The sequence below is a fragment of the Carassius auratus genome, unplaced genomic scaffold (assembly GCF_003368295.1).
Source record: "Carassius auratus strain Wakin unplaced genomic scaffold, ASM336829v1 scaf_tig00037769, whole genome shotgun sequence".
In the NCBI taxonomy this organism is placed as follows: Eukaryota; Metazoa; Chordata; class Actinopteri; order Cypriniformes; family Cyprinidae; genus Carassius; species Carassius auratus.
The window spans coordinates 133,719-150,813 of record NW_020526402.1 but is presented as its reverse complement, the minus strand read 5'-3'; the positions used below and the strand labels follow the sequence as shown (position 1 = coordinate 150,813).

The following is a 17,095-nucleotide window of genomic DNA, read 5'->3' as shown; positions in this document are numbered from 1 at the left end:
TTTGCCTTGTGCTTCCCCCAAACTGTCTGAATACATCTTAGCTGTTTTGTTTTGTTGGTTTGTCTCACTCAACAACTTTCAGTTCTACTGATCCAGTTCAATTCAGTATGCAGTCAGTATTTCTCTCACTGAGCAAAGACTTCAGCTCTTTGTTTGAATCCCCTTCATTTTCTAGTGCAGATAATCAGAGCCATAATAACATCGAATTTTTGAATTACAAAATTCAGTAGAACCCTCCTGAGTATAATGACTCGTTCAGGTCAAAGGTTATCTGTTCCTGTACAATAGCGGTACTGCATCCATCTTGAGCTTAAAGCATACATCTATACATACTGTACATGAAGCGCTAATGTAAGATGATGGAGCCAGCAGTCTTGAGCAATCTCAACAGGCAGTTAAACCCCGTCAGCTAATCTGTCCCGTGCACTATCCGCAGCTCTGTCATTCCAGCCGTCCAGACTGACAGGCCGTCCAGATGACGGATGAACCGTCCTTCGCTGTGATGCTGGAAGCCAGTGCGCAGCCACCTGCCAAAGCAGCGCGGCATTGAAGCCCCTGTCGAGGAGAGAGGGCACTGAGCCCTGCAATTACACCCCGCTGCTGCCATTATCACTGGTGCACAATGTAAGCGATCCAGCTCATTGCGGCTGAAATGGCCAGTTGCTGGGTGACATTCAGGGTTTGAGTTGTTTGGGTCCTTTTTGCTTTATTGTGGTCATTTTTTGGACTCTTTTGGCAGTCATATTAGTTAAGGCTCTCGGCGAACGTCCCATCCTTTGTGTCGTCATCTTCTGTCACTGAATGTGAGAGAATTTGTGTATAATGTTGCAGTGATGAGCAATTAATCCGATCTATTGTTTTAGCACAATGACAAGTGCTTACAGCTAAATGTGCAATGTTTTTTTCGGTCCAGCTGATATTTGTCAGAGATCCAGGATGTCCACTTGAATGTGATGTTATGTCCGCAGATGATGCCTTTGTTTGGACTGAGAGGGATTACATGATGACATGCTTCTCCACATCTTTTTGGCCTAAAATGAACACAAAACATGTTTTTGGTTGGAACCGCTGTGCAAATTAGTCTGGTCTTTCAGGGGGTTTAAACCGCTTTAAAGTTTCATTTTGGAGAATTTTGGGATGTTGCTGGTTGAGAATAATTTTTTTTTAATGAAAATTAAATTATTTAATTTATTTTTACTTTGAGAACCTTCCAATTTTTCTCCAGTGCTTGAGTATTGTTCTCAATCTTTCTTCAGTGTTTTCTGAAACTTAAATTAAAAAAAATATATAATACAATAATATATAATCTTACATATAAATATAATTATATAAATAGTTTGTTAGTATAATTATATAATTTTATTATTTTATGTTTATATTTGTAAATTTTATATATATATATATATATATATATAATTTTTTTTTTTTTAAAGGATTTATTTGTGATTATTTCATTGTGCTTTTGGTTGAGGTTTGTCATTCTTGTAAAATAGGAGATTTTGGGTCGTACAGCAGTGTCTTTAGGCTGAGGATCAATCTATGATCCAATCTGCGGTCAATCTATTAAACGCCGCCAGCCATCTGTGATGCCCATCGAGTTTGACAACTACTTTCTCACCCTTCAATCTACCATCATCCTTAATTTGTACACTGAATGAATGAATGAATTCATACGGCATCATCCTGAAAACCTGTAATGCATTTTATCTGAACTACTGCATGCAGCTCTAGTCTGTCTATGATAGACTTAAGAAGAGGATTCGAATGAAAAAATGAAGAGAGGTTCTTTATTGCATTAAGTCAGTTTGGGTCTTTCTAGTCTGCTGTGACTTACACAGTGACATTATCAGAGGTGAAGCACCAGTCGATACTTCCCCGAGTCTCGTTATTGTGAACAAATAAAGGATCAGTTAAATCATACCCTTTAGGAAATCATTGCATACAAAAATCATGTTTTTAACTGTTGTAGATTCATTGGTTTCTAATACTCTAAAAGTGAAAAAAATATTTAAATGTCTATAACAAAACAGTGACACAGAATCATTATATTAGGCTATTAAGACTTGACTTCAGATAATATATTGTGAATATTTTATCTTACTAAGTAAGATTACTTTTAAGTGGTATTACATAAAAAAGGAAATGTGAAGTTTTGTATATATATATATATATATATATATATATATATATATATATATATATATATATATATATATATATATATATATATTTTAAATTTTGCACATTTTGCAAAATCATCTTGCATTGCAAGGTAGTGTTTGCATAGAAAATCTTTTTTTTTTTATTATCATGTGGCAGCACTTAATAATCTCAATATGTTTTTCAATGGATTTAATTGCATTGCACTGCATTGCATTGTGTGTGTTTTTGAGGCCACAGGAAATCTTAAATTTTGTGTCAATACATGTAATGACACTTTGTTTAATCTCATCTTAATCTTGAATTGAATTTTACTGAATTGAATTTTTATTGAATTAGTTTTTTTATGCATTGAAAATCTTCAGGTATCAGGGCTTGAGGATTGTTCTTAAAGGGTTAATGTATATAAGAATAACAATTAAAAAAAAATGCATTTAAAATATGCATTTTAAGGCTTGAGATTTGGTAGCAATGAAGTTTTGGTCTGTTGTTTTTCTTGTATTGCATGTATAAATGGAAACACACATTCATAATATAGCACGTCTCATCTACTCATACGACACAAACTCTATTGGGTATCAGTGTGTGTCTTCAGATCAGTGTAAACACACAAGACACATTAATCAATGCAGCTGTAATTACGTGAGGCTGCTCGTTGTGTTTCTGAGTGTCTATGAGGCCACGCTTGCATTTGCACCCTTTGTTAAGTCCATGTCTGCCTTTCGCCATCTGGATGTCGGACAATAAAGGTCTGAGCAAGGGTTAATTAGAAGTTCTGGAGAACCATCTATCAGCCACTCAGCCAGGCAGCTCCATTATCCTGAGACTCACACACACACACACACACACACACACACACACACACACACACACACTGTTCAAGTGAATGCACACGCACATATATTTGTGTTTGTGGGATGTGTATGATCAGATATTATACCCGTGACATCCAATCCTGCAATCCTTCATTTGATTGACCTCTATATACGAAAATGCGAAGAATATGCAAATTATTTCAAAAGTGCAGAGCATTTTGAGAGAGTTGTTTGTGAATGCATTGATTAATTTCATATATCTATGTTTATATGTGCTATTTTATTTATTTATTATTTTTTTTTTTAAGGAATGTTGTGGGTTCTATACAAGCCATGCATTATATTGCACTGATGTCAATTATCATTAAAAAATATTGCTTTTACAGAAATCCACTTAAATGGAAGTAGACAAGGTGACATCTAGTCGCAAGATTATAAAAAATATACGAGACTTTTAGCATTATACCACAGTTTTTGCTTCTCAAACTTTTTAACAGGTATGAGTTGACATGCAGTAGTAATCTGTGGTAACTGACATTGTTACAAATGCTGTCAACAGCTTTTATCTTTTATTCATTAAGGCAGGCTCGGGTTGGCAATTCTCTGAGGATTAATAGCTCTTAAATGCTCAAGGATCTCGTGATCACATCCTGTTTTTAATCCCACAGATCTGTCACAAACATCCCATTTTCTCATTCTTATCTTCCAGCCTGTCGTCCATGGCCTCAGGTCTGTTATTTGCACATCTCCAAAGGCCCGTTCTCTTAATACAAATGCATTTGTGCGACAGCATGCAGCAGCATTTCCATGCATCATTCAGAGATCCTTGTTGTGTCGGGGCTCTTTTAAAGTGCTTGTACAGAACATCATGCTGAGCTCTTTATAGTAATGTTTTTATCCGCCGGTATCATAAACTCCAACTGCTCAATATCTGCTCAATATTTAAGCCCAGCGAGCTTTAAAACAGGTGTGTTCACGAAATGCATTGGAGACTATTACAGTTTACAGGTAAACTTTTTCTTTTATATGTTAAGTGTTTGTTAAATTATACAGCAATAGCTTGAGGAAATGTTGAAAAGGGAGAAAACAGGTTTGGGTTTACTGACTCTAAAAAGCAAACACTTCCTATTTAATAATTTGTAGTCTAGTTGCAGGTACAACAGACTTGTAAAAAATATTGTATTTTATATTTTTGTTTTGATTTATTTAGTAGCTGAGGAACATTTGGATTAATTTTATTTTGCAATTTAACTTGACCTTTGGTTTGTAGTCCTATATGATAAATTGCTGGTTTAATGTTATGAGTCTTATTGGAAATTTTAACATTTAATTTAATTTAAAGCTATAGCTGTTTTTTCTTTTTTTTAATGAAACATCAGCAATGTTGTTATTTGAATTAAAATTAATTATTCGAATAAAGTGCACAGGGTCCGTTGTTATTTGTGCAATAAACCAAGAATTTGAAGAATTCAAATAATAAAAAAAAAACACCCTCTTGGGTGTTGTCTTGTTTGTGTTGTCTTTTTTCAGGAAATATTAATGAGCCACTACTGGTAAATGAAAATTTGAACTGCATTATGGTTAACCTTTTCAGATGAGTGAACCTTGCAAAAGTTTGCTTGGCATCTTTTTAGCAACACCTTTTTTTTCGTGTTGACGCTGAGAGTATTTTTTTGCATTCTTTCAAAGTTGTCACGTTTATCAAAATCTATCAAGTCTTACCGCGTCTGATTTCAATTTTCACTCCTCAATGTTGGAGATTTGATGTATTTCTCAATGTCACAGTTTTGTTCAGCATCATCACTCATGAATCTACTCTGGAGCTATCTGCACTCGTACAGTGATGTTCCTCAAGCACTTTGTGGCTAAATATTTTCTTATTTACAGCTCCAAGCGGTGAAAGCACAGTCTAGGTGTTTGTGTACCGTCACGCCATCGGGGGATGTTTGGATTTAACACCGTTTGTGTAGCTTGACGTGAGCTGCATCTCAAACTGTTTTGTAACTGAATCCTTCAGAATAATTCAGCCGTGAGCTTCTTTGACCTCCTCCTGTCCTCTTTCTCTAGACAATTAATCTGTCAGTCAAACTTCCCACAGACTCCACGACATGTGGGGATACATATATATTCCTGCGTCATGTGGAGTCGGTGGGACATGAACTGCAACTATTTGTCTTTAAAACCTTTCAAGATCAAGTGAAATAAGTGTTTTATGATCTGCATAGTTGGGTTTCACTGAGCTTGTTTCAATGCATTCTAGGATTGGCTTTTGTATAAAGGAGAAATGCGATGTTGCATGGAATTTGGCCAAAATTGGGTATAATAGAAGGCAGCATAACATTGCCTTCGAGACGAGCAGGTCACTGGATCTGGAAATGCATGCCTCTTTCTTCGCTGTGAAGCAAGAGAACCCCGTCTCTGAACTTTAAACTCTGATCTTTCGTCTGTTCTCTGCAGATTCCTCAGATCAGCTATGCATCCACCGCTCCGGAGCTGAGCGATAACACCCGCTACGACTTTTTTTCCCGCGTCGTTCCCCCGGATTCCTACCAAGCCCAGGCCATGCTGGATATTGTTACGGCGATGGGCTGGAACTACGTCTCCACACTGGCTTCAGAAGGAAACTACGGGGAAAGCGGCGTGGAAGCATTCGTGCAGATCTCCAGAGAGATGGGTAAGATGGCTTTTCCAAGACTAGCTTGATGCATTGATGAATTTGAACAGAATTCCCGCTTCAAGCAACAAACTTGTTCCCATTAATGTTTTTAGTCCCAAACACTAATCAGCAGTGTGAGATTAATTGTGTGGTGCATGCACCGGTTCGAAAGAAGACAAGTCACTGAGTGTTTTTATTGTGAACAGGTCTTGTAGAACAGAATAGTTCACCAAAAATGTTTTATTTACTTCCCTTCAGGCCATTCAAGATCTTAATGTGTTTTCTTCTTTATCAGATTTGGAGAAATAGGCTAGTATTCCATCATTTGCTCAGCAATGGATCCTCTGCAGTGAATGGGTGCCGTCAGAATGAGAGTCCAAACAGCTGATAATGTCACAATGATTCACAAGTAATCCACACCACTGGTGAAGTGAAAAAGTTGTGTTTTTGTAAGAAACAAATCCATCATTAAGATGGTTCAAACTGTTGTTTCTGGTTAAAACACTAGTCCGTAATAAGGCAACCTACAGTAAAAAATAAAAAATCTCAACTGTATGCACAAGGATGAAGAGTAATTATGCATTACAGACTCATGGTTTAAAGTTAAAACTCTTTTAGTGATGAATTCATTGTAAAAAAACATGAAGCTTTCGGTTCACAAGATGTTAAAAGATGTGGTGTGGATTATTGTGATGTGTTTATCAGCTGTTTGGACTCTCATTCTGACGGCACCCATTCACTACAGAGGATCCATTGCTGAGTAAATGATGTAAAGCTACATTTCTCCAAATCTGATAAAGATCACATCTTAGATGATTTGAGGGTAAGTAAAAATTGGATGAACAATTCCTCTAAGGCAGTTTTTGCATCAGTCTGGAGGAGTTGGCGATAATTACTAGAAGTCTGGTAGTGTGTAAATGATCCTCAGTTATTTTGTATATGATGCACAGTTTTTCTCTGTAACCAAAGTGGACAAGTGTGTAAAGCCTAGTGTTTTAAAATCTGTATTTGTTTATCTTTTATTCATTAAGGCAGGCTCGGGTTGGCAGTTCTCTGAGGATTAATAGCTCTTAAATGCTCAAGGATCTCGTGATCACATCCTGTTTTTAATCCCACAGATCTGTCACAAACATCCCATTTTCTCATTCTTATCTTCCAGCCTGTCGTCCATAACCTCAGGTCTGTTATTTGCACATCTCCAAAGGCCCGTTCTCTTAATACAAATGCATTTGTGCGACAGCATGCAGCAGCATTTTCATGCATCCACTCACATAAGCAGAGGAAGCATATTGTTATTCTTATCTTGCACATTTTTATCTGCTCGGCGTGTACATAAATTGAATCCATTTAATTAATTCTCACTTGTTAAACTAGGGATAAATGGGGATTATGTTGGTAACGTACTGTAGTGTTTCTGAACGTACTGGGGAACCCTGGGGACTGTTTGCTCTTTCACGTATTGACCGAAATGTCATGGATGTTCTTGATTTTGTAGGGTTTTGGGAGTCGAAGTGCTCTCGGTTGAGTGTCCAGCTGTCTTCTGTCTGTTCACTGGATGTTGACATTGCTCATAGAGGGCAAAGGCGATGTAGACCGACCGCTGGGAGCCAAGTGTTTGTTGTCCACGCAGCAATGAGAGACTTAGTCTTAGAAAAAGTACACGAGATGAAGGGAAATCTTGATTTTAGCATGTGGTATTTCAGCATAAATCTGCATCTTATTCACTCACTAACCGCCTGAACAGGTGTTACATGCAGTCCCTTCAGGATCTCAGGAAAACGCCACTCCATTTGTGACAACTTGCATTTTCTGTCTTTTCTGTCTAGTCCGCTAACCACATCTTCTACAGGAATAATGGTGCTAACCGCTAGCAAATATGACCTGAGGCTGAAGTAAAGTATGGAATATGGGTGAGAGGAGGACGTGGATGGACAGAAATTATAATGGTAGGCTTTAACACAGTCCCTCCTCCTCTAAAGCCCCTCTATGTAACACCCCCCCCCCCCCTTCACCGTACGTGACAGAATTATAGCTATTACTAGAGACCCTGCTGCTCCGCAAATGCAAATATCACACAGCTGTACTAATCGCACTGTTTAATTGTGCATTACAAATTCATGAGTGATTGAACACATTTGTGTAATAACATCCACTTTAGCATCCTCCGGACTCCAGTGTTTACCATCACACGTAGCTACTGTAGCTGCTTAAGAGACTCGCTGTTAACCACAGTCTAACCAGAAGCTGTGCTTTTGAATATGCACGGGTTTGTAGTACCGATTACTTTATTTTTTGTGGGAAAACCATAGTAAAATCAAAATTAACCATAGTCTTACTACAGTATGATTTTACAACAGTAACCATCAATTAATAGTTTTTGATGTAAAACAATAGTAAATGCAAAAGTACCCATGATTTTACTACAGAGTTTAGATTTTTTGCTGTAAAATTGGTTCAAATCTTCCAGCTGTAAAGTGAGAGGTGGATTACACCGAGAGGAAAGAATTGAACAGGCATGCAATTAGCTGCTAAACGAATGTCATACAACAAGCGAATGAAAAGTCAATAGCTTTGCATCATTCATGCCCTCGTTGTAGTTTCCGCTAATGGCCAAGATGATTGAGATCTTCCCCTTTGCTTGTCACTACTTCAGGAAATCAACCTTTTGGGGTTATAAACATTAACCCCAGTTTATCCTGTGAAACTTTGAGTTTAATTAAAAGCCATTTTTTACTCTTGTGCATGGCTCTATTCACTTTCTGAAAGTGAATAGATGTCATGACCTAGCGGTTATAATGCATGCTTTCATGCATTGAGCTGTAGTGCTGATAAAAGCTGCTCAGACTCTTCAAGTTAAATGGTTTCATTGGGGTTTTGAACCTTGTTGGCTTATCTGGCACACCAGCTAAATTAGCTGAAATAAACAGTTTTATAATTTCTACAAAAAAGTCCATTGTATATATTGTAAGTAGAAGCGATGTATATAGCAAAGATTGCACAGAAGTCACTTTCAAACCCTTCTGGTGCATGCAAAGACCATGATGAATCGCCAAACTAGATGGATTTTGGTGGTTGTAGATGGTGGTTGTAAAATAGTTTCCAAACCGCACTCCTGTGTGATGCTTTGCATAAAATTGAACGATATACAGCACAGTAGTTATTTTATAGATCCAATAAAATATACCCAGACCTGTTTTTTTACTGAAATGCATAAATTCAATGGCGCTTTGAACTCCTGAAGAGGGTTATGTCTGACTCAGGATCTGAGTAACAAGAAAACTACACAAAGAAGCACTGAAAAAATTGGACAAAAATTGGGTTCAATCCAGCATTTAGGTAAAAAAAAATATTTTTTAGAGTGCAGTAAAAGAACAACAGCCTTATTTCTCCAGAGGGGTAATGTGTTTCCATGCACAGTGCTATGTTTTTATTTAATACTATCGGTTAAGTTTAAGGGTAGGGTTTTGTCGAAGGTGGTACGTTATTTTCAAATACAAGAGAATTTTTGCGCCACACACACTGAGCATGTCATTACTGAACTGCTGCGATACATACAACAAGCAATGGAATAAAATGTTGCCACATTTCATTTAAGTTCATCTGTATCTGGAAAATGCCAATTCTTGGAAATTTCACTTGCTGTAAAAGTGCAAGAAGCAACTTAATATTATTTTGCAGAAATTAAATTTTTTGAGTAAGGAACTGAGGCTCTCAAAGCTGTAGGTAAGATATTTTTCCATACACCGAAAACAAATTGGAGTGAAATTGCTAGTAAATTTCAGAAATAATTACAAATAAACTGCAAGTAATGAACTGAATTAAGCATGAAATTTAGAAAAGATGAATTTGTGTACTAAAATACTTCAATGATAATTTTTTATAACTTACCTTTCAGTGTACTTTTGCTTCCCTGTGACTGACTGCTTATCCATAAACTTATTTCCTAATTTTGTCAGCATGCTAATGTTTACACATTGCGTTTCTTTGTCCAGGTAGGTGACAGTTTATAATTCCAGCCTTCTACGTTTCATAAAAGTCTTTTACCCATGTAAATTCACATTATTAAGCTTTGAAACAGCTGCCAGGATGGGGTTAGTGAGCACAGTTCTCTGAGGAGCAAGTAGCAATAGATGCTAATATACATTAGCCTTAATTGCCATGCCAATGGGCCATAGATAATTGCATTTAAGTCTGTCATTTCCCAATAATTCTAGAAAAGGTGTGTGAAATGGCCATTTCAGCAGCTGGGCTTTTGTTTTTCAAGTCCACGATATACTTCATATGCGCAGAATAAGCAATGTTATCACACAGTTTTCACAAAATACTGTGACAGGACTAAAAGATGAGCTGGAGACATTGAGATTGACAGAGATGTTTTCCATCTTTCTGCTCTTTTCTCTTTGTCCAGTGTGTTAGGGTTAGGTTAGTATATCCACTCACATCTGAACTAGCCATCCTCAGTAACCATCTCAGCTGTATGCGTCTATGCTAGCACTAATGAGCCCGTTGCTAAAGACATTATATGCTTCCAAGGAAGCCAAACTCTGTCTATAGATTAAACGCATGCTTCTGTTATTTCGGGGTTGTGACCTGCACAGATGGCTGCCAAGTGATATCTAGTGAATGCCACGGGGGGGAACGGATGGTGCAAACTGCAAAGCACAACCCATATAGTGTTTTTAATGTTATAGATGGGGACATTTCGATGCGGTTCGATCTGTAGAAGTAGAAATATTTCCTGAAGTGTAAAACTAAAGAAGTTATTCTTTTTCAAACCACTTGCAGTAATATGCAAGATTAATATGGAAATGTATTTTCAAAACACATTGGATGTTAATATGTAAGATGTTAGTAATTTGGTTTATATGTGGAGTGAAATGTCAAAATATGAGGCTATGAGGAATAAATTATTTTTGAATTTGCAAAAACGTGTTTCAGCACATAGGTCTTTATCAAGATTGCAAATGAAGAAAACTTGTTAAATTAAATTTAAATTCAACTAAAAAAATCTTTCCGCCCTCACAGAAAACCTTTAAACTTTGAATGTAAATTGCAATCAACCAATCAGAGCATTAGAACAAATCACATGACATAAAGTACGTGACGCAATTTGGTTTAAACACTGCAGAAAAAGTTTCTTAATCTGTATTTTTGACTAGTTTCTTTGTATAAATGTCTAAACATTAAATTAAGATACATTTAATTACATTAAGATACAGTTTTTAATGCACTTCCTAAACTTATTATGTGATTTGTGCAATTACTCTCAAGCAAAAAAGTATGAAGACATTTTAATAGGATTTGAAATGTGGTATCATTCTGATTCATTTAAGTCACCAGTCTAAAAGAATCGATTCACATAAACCAGAATTTTTGCTAACACTGTACTTAAAGCTTTTATGTAATGCATTATAAAATGTTTTGCATTATATCTTTTCAGAAATAATTGTAACGAAAGTTAAATGCATTATTGTGTTTGCATATTCCTTGTTAAAATCTGAAATTAGTTGTTTTTCATGTTTTAATGTGATTTATGTTCTAAAAGTGTTATCTATTGTGGCTATGAGACAGTGCATTAAGGTGCATAATTAATGCATTAAAATACTTTTATAATGCATTACATTTAAAGGCTTCAAGTAAAGTTTTTTTTTTTTTTTCTTACACTGATAGTATAATTATGATATGCATAAACATTTGATTAAATATCACTTTTCATTGTGCTAATTTGCTGGAAGGCAAAAATGTTTTTAATGTATCTTAATGATGCATTTGAAAAAAATATGGCATCAGAAAACATTTAATGCATTAAGTTATATGAAAAAATCAGTTTTTTCTATCTGTATCACTCGACTCTGTATCATGTTTAAACTTATACAGTACATTAAACTTTTCTGCCTTCAGGAACATGAAGATAAATCTCTCTCAGGCAGTTTTAATTCCACAGTCCACTTACTGACAACACAGCAGAATATGTGTGGGTGCATCTTCCTAAAAAGAATTCCTAAAAGTGCTTTTACCGTCTGCAAATTTCTGCTTCACTTGCTTTTATTTCTACTTTAAGCCTGGCGGAAAACATCTTTAGAGGGAGGTCAGGAGTATCACGGTTGAAATAAATTGCAAAACCAATACTGTCGTTATTATGTGCAGAAACACAAGAGCGTAGAAGTGCTTCTAAATGGAAAAGCCTCGAGAACTCATATAAAGATGAAGACTTCAAGAGAAGCACTAGAATCACGACTGGTGTGACAACACTTTTTCTTTAAAGAGAGAAACAGCTGTGAGAGCTCGGCATGCTTTCGGTGTGAAGAAGATAAAGGCGGTTAGGTGCTCTGTTATGAAGTTTTAGTTGGGTGTTTTGGACACTCATTAGCTGGGAATTGTCATTTCAGCCATGTTACTTTTTCTCAAAGTCACCCTGTCCGACTGAAATCTGTCAGTGCGCATTGGTTAGTGGATATACGATTAGGCTGAAGCAGCAGAACATCCATACTTTCTTGCCTTCATTGATGTCTGCAGATTGACTACAGCCATTGATCCCGCCGCAAGTGGACTCTGTTCTCCTTAATAAGCTTGGACAACTTTACTGTTTAGGAAAGACAAATGCTACAGAAGCTTCCCACCTGCCAGGCCGGATGAGCCGAACCCAGACCTGCTCGGAAACGGCAGCTGGCGGCTGGTAATGAATCAAGGCCCGGCCAGCTGTGTGATAGATGTAACTGTCGACCAGCGCTGATTAGCAGAGTCTGAACACTAGAGAAATACAGCTGTGTGTGTGTGTGTGTGTGTGTTACAGAACGGAACTTAGGCTGCTTGTCATTTGTGTTTTCTCTCGCCGCCTTCTTAGGCATTGTCTTTTAACATTTTCATTTTTGCTAATATAGATGTTTACTGATAAATTGAAGTCAACATGAAATGTGTTTTCAACCCGTTTTACTTGCATAGTGTGACAATTTTAGAAGTAAAAACAGAATATTCAATTAGAAAAAGAGGTAGGGCTTAAATTGACAATTGGCAAATGATTGGATGATGAGAAATGAAGAGAGGCGTTGGAAATATGACGTCTTGATGATGTCAGCAGAAAATAAAATTTGTTTCAGAGGCGGAACGAGTCATTTGGATGAAAAATTGTCACAGTATAGAAATTATAGAAAAGAAAACCGTACAGAATTGTCACAATTAAATGTTTATGAAGTAATATATAACAAATCTGAATAGCCAGATTTTTTTCTTTTTTTCAAAAGCATATTATTGCTCTTTATATAAAGTTAGATACATAATTATGTCCAAATTAAGGGTTTTATATATATATATATATATATATATATATATATATATATATATATATATATATATATATATATATATATATATAACAAGGTTATTATAGATAACTAATCAAAACTAATATCAAAACAATTAAGAAAAACATTTCTTTTAAATATTAAAAAATACAAAGTTATTTCAGGTATTCTTTAAGGCAGAGTTTCTCATTTTAAGTTAATTAATATTAGTAAAAACTTTAATAGTTTATCATAAGAAAAAAAAAAATAGCATATCTCAGTCTGCTTGATTGCTTGTATTTTTGTAAAATCTAAACTATATTACCACCCAGATACAATTATCTAAATATGACTATAAGGCATACAATTATTAAGATATTATAAACATTAACATCATGATTTTTTTGTCAAGCTGATTTGAAATTATTGTTGTTTATTAATGTATTGTGAGGGGTTAAGAGCCATCAGTCCACAGGGGAAGATGCTGTCCTGTGCTTCCCGTCATATTATTTATTTTTTTTACTTGATGGAAACCTTAGACTGACCCTCTCACTCTTTAAGACTCCAGAGACGTCCTGACATGACAAGAGCTGTCCTGACATCTGACAAAAGTTCAGCGATTTCAAACAAAAACAGCCCTCGTAAGGGGTCAAGCCAGTTTACAATCTTGATGAATCAGTAATATAAAAAAATAATTTTATAAATGACATTCGATATAGATATGAATGTTTTATTATACAGATACGATGCATTGAAGATTACTTAATAATTCATTAGAAACCCAGATGTTTTTTCAGTTGGAACAAGATCTTTAATGCAATTTCTGTAGGAATAAAACAAATAAGGTCAATTTTGATTTCATGTTGACTTAAGGGAAGACTGGGACTCTCATTAAGAATTTAAAATGTGTGTATTTTTTCCCCTTTCTTTCTCAGTTCTTCAAATTAAGACATTTTGGCCCCGTCCGTGCTTGACAAGCAATTAATTCACCCACCACAAAACAGCAAAAAACCATTGATTTTAAAAAGTTTCATCACCCCCATCATCTTATTTCTCACACAGAAATGTTTTATTATTTGGCCGCGGGATATGAATTTATGTGGGATAATAACATTTAGTTATAACAAACAGTATGAACAAATTTGCTGAATTTAAAACTGAAGTAATTTTATATTTAATTTACAAAACATTATTTACACAAAAAATAATAAAAAAGTGATTTATTTATTTATTTGGTATATAAATGATTTGAATGCAATATTTAAATTGTAGGCAATATATATTTGTTAAGATTCTTTATTCATATTTTACAAATCAAGTCATCAATATAAATACATTTATAATTAAATAATATTTAAATATCTTTATAAAATTTTGACTATTATTATACGATGGAATCTATAAATTTCGTGAAATTGTATAGATTTTTAGATGCGGATATAAATTATTAGTTGGGAAATGTATAATTAAATGATATTTAAATAGTATTATTGAATTATTATACAGTAATGTACATGACATAAATAACACACACATACACACACACATATATACATATGCAAATATATATTTAATGCAACTTGATTTGATTTAATTGAATTAAAATTGTAATATAGAAACGTTCTCAATATGAACTGCATGCTACTACTTTTGTATACTGTACTTATATATGTGCAGTGTGTTGTATTCCACTCCCGATAACATTCATGGTTTTACGTGCTCCCTAAAGGAAAAATTGTCAGGTTTTATGATGTTTTTAATAATGTTTCTCATATAGCCTTATGCATGCCGCATGCCTCAGAGGCTGCAATATAAAGCTCGGCGCATGTATCTTTAAAAGAGCACCGGTCGTGTTTGGCTCTGAGGGTATTGCACACTATTACCAACCGTCTAGTAGTCAGAAAGGTGAATCTTGTCAGATTAACTTCAATTGAGGCTCTGGGTGGGGTTTGCAGGGATATGCAATTAGCCCTGGATCAAGGTCCCAAATTGACATGGTGGTCCAATCACCCCTCGCAGATGCGTAATTTCATGAAGGAAATTGGTTAATTAGGCCCTCCCATTTCCACATGTTCCCGCAAGAGTGCGACTGATTGAGTCGGTTTACCGTGGTTTCACCCAGACATCTGCCACGGCTCGCTCTAACTGTTCCTCTGTGTGCACAGCAAAGCAAATCCATCTCATCTCAGCAAGTGAGCAGCAGCGTCTCACCATATGTGAGAATACTGCAGAGTTAAAGATCGCTGTGTAAAGCTCTTATCCTACATGCAGCATATTATTCGCAGTAGGCGAATCTATTAAATTTGAACTACATTATGATATGCAGTCTATATGATAAGGTGAAAATTCAACAGGTTTATTCAATAAATATATAGTATATATATATATAGAGAGAGAGATTATTATTGTATTAATCTAAGTACATTTTAAGTGACATGCAGCCAAGTGTATGTAGCCCAGTCAATGCAAGTCTAAGGGATTTTTGGCTCATTTCAGTCAAAAAACATAAAACAGCAAGCCTTTCTAAAGAATTTAGAGCTAGGCTGAAACACAAATGTTTAGCAAACAGAGCTATCACCAATTTCCCCAAATGCTGTCTTGACTCACAGCTTTTGGATGATTGTGTGTTCGTTGCCAGTGAAGAGACCTCCCCCGTTGTCTGTATTTTAGCTCCATATCTCACTTGTTGTCTCTCAGTCACCCAGAGACCCTCTAAACGATGGGCTTCGGCTTTCAGCAGAGGCGATATCAAATTGACACACGAATCGAGACCCTCTCAAAGCACACAGTGGAAGTGAATAAGTGGCGGATGTAGTGTCAGACCTCTCAGCCGGTCGCTGTTGTTAACAACAAAAATGCTGTGACATTTTGTTCTCCCAGCAGAATGCTGAACGCCAGCCAAAGCCTGATTTGTTCGTGATTGGCAGTCAAACACCTGGTCAGATGCATGCGTGCTGTACTATTGCTCATTGTGTTGCGTTCTGGCGTGCTGTGATATCTTCTACCGTAATATTGGCATTCCACCAGCTGAATTACAATCGAGTGAAGAGTTTCGCCTCAGCACCGGCTTTCCCAAGAGGCCTGGCTTTCATTGATTCTTGTTAGTCAGACGGAGCTAAAAGCGAGTCTGACCGCTGCAGGGACACAATCAGTCTGGAGACCTTGTGTTTGGGCGACCTGCAATCGCTCGGATTGTCAAGTCTGGTTAAAGCCCTGGTGCTGATGAGCAGTGGATGATGAGTCAGACTGTTTGCATGATCAGAACCAGCTGTGCCATGCTAAATTGATAGTGCATAAAGAAAAAAGTTTGCAGATTATACATTAAAGGGACCATCAAAATTAAAGGGTGATTACTCACCCTTAAGTTCTTTCAAACCTGTATGAGTTTCTTTCTTCTGTTGAACACGGAAAAATATATTTTGAAGAATGCAAGAAGTTGATGGTCCTCACACTTCTCGAGTATTTATTTTTATTTTTATGGAAGTCAATGAGAACCAAAATTAATTCAAAGGGAAAACAACTGAGCACCGACCGTTTTTTTTCTGAGTTGATGATTATTTTCAGAAAATAAGACTAATATTTTGTAATTTAGCTTTTTTGTTGTTGTTGTTGTTGTGATTTTCTTTCTTTTTTATTTAAAACAAAAAGGTTTTGAAAATTTTTCAAAAAGACAAGGGAAAGAACTACAATCCCATAAAACATTACAAAAGGCATAAAATATTTTCTTATTTTCAGAAAATAAGACTAATATTTTGTAATTTAGCTTTGTTGTTGTTGTTGTTGTGATTTTCTTTCTTTTTTTATTTAAAACAAAAAGGTTTTGAAAATTTTTCAAAAAGACAAGGGAAAGAACTACAATCCCATAAAACATTACAAAAGGCATAATATGCACAAATATGTATAGGTATTTTGAGAGCATAGGAAGACCAACTTGATTAAATTGTTTGTTTGCATCATGGGAGTGGGCGGAGCCAAAGATCACTTTTGGAACACTTTGCTCACCGTAACGCTCTGATTGGTGGAGTATTCGATAAAGCATTATGGGTAATGTAGTTTTACCTGAAATCCGGAAGGCTCTGAATAAGTCTTTTGGATGACTTTTATAGTGCTTATTTCAGCTTGAACATCTGTAGTTATTCCCATTTGTTGTGTAGAAAAGAGCAGCGTGAACATTCTGCCGGGTA

General features: G+C 35.8%; 1 pseudogene; it reads left to right on the top strand.

The window, feature by feature from the left end:
- The first annotated feature begins 4,963 nt into the window (after positions 1-4,963).
- LOC113083321 (metabotropic glutamate receptor 8-like) overlaps positions 4,964-17,095 on the top strand; it is a 93,048-nt pseudogene continuing 80,916 nt past the window's right edge.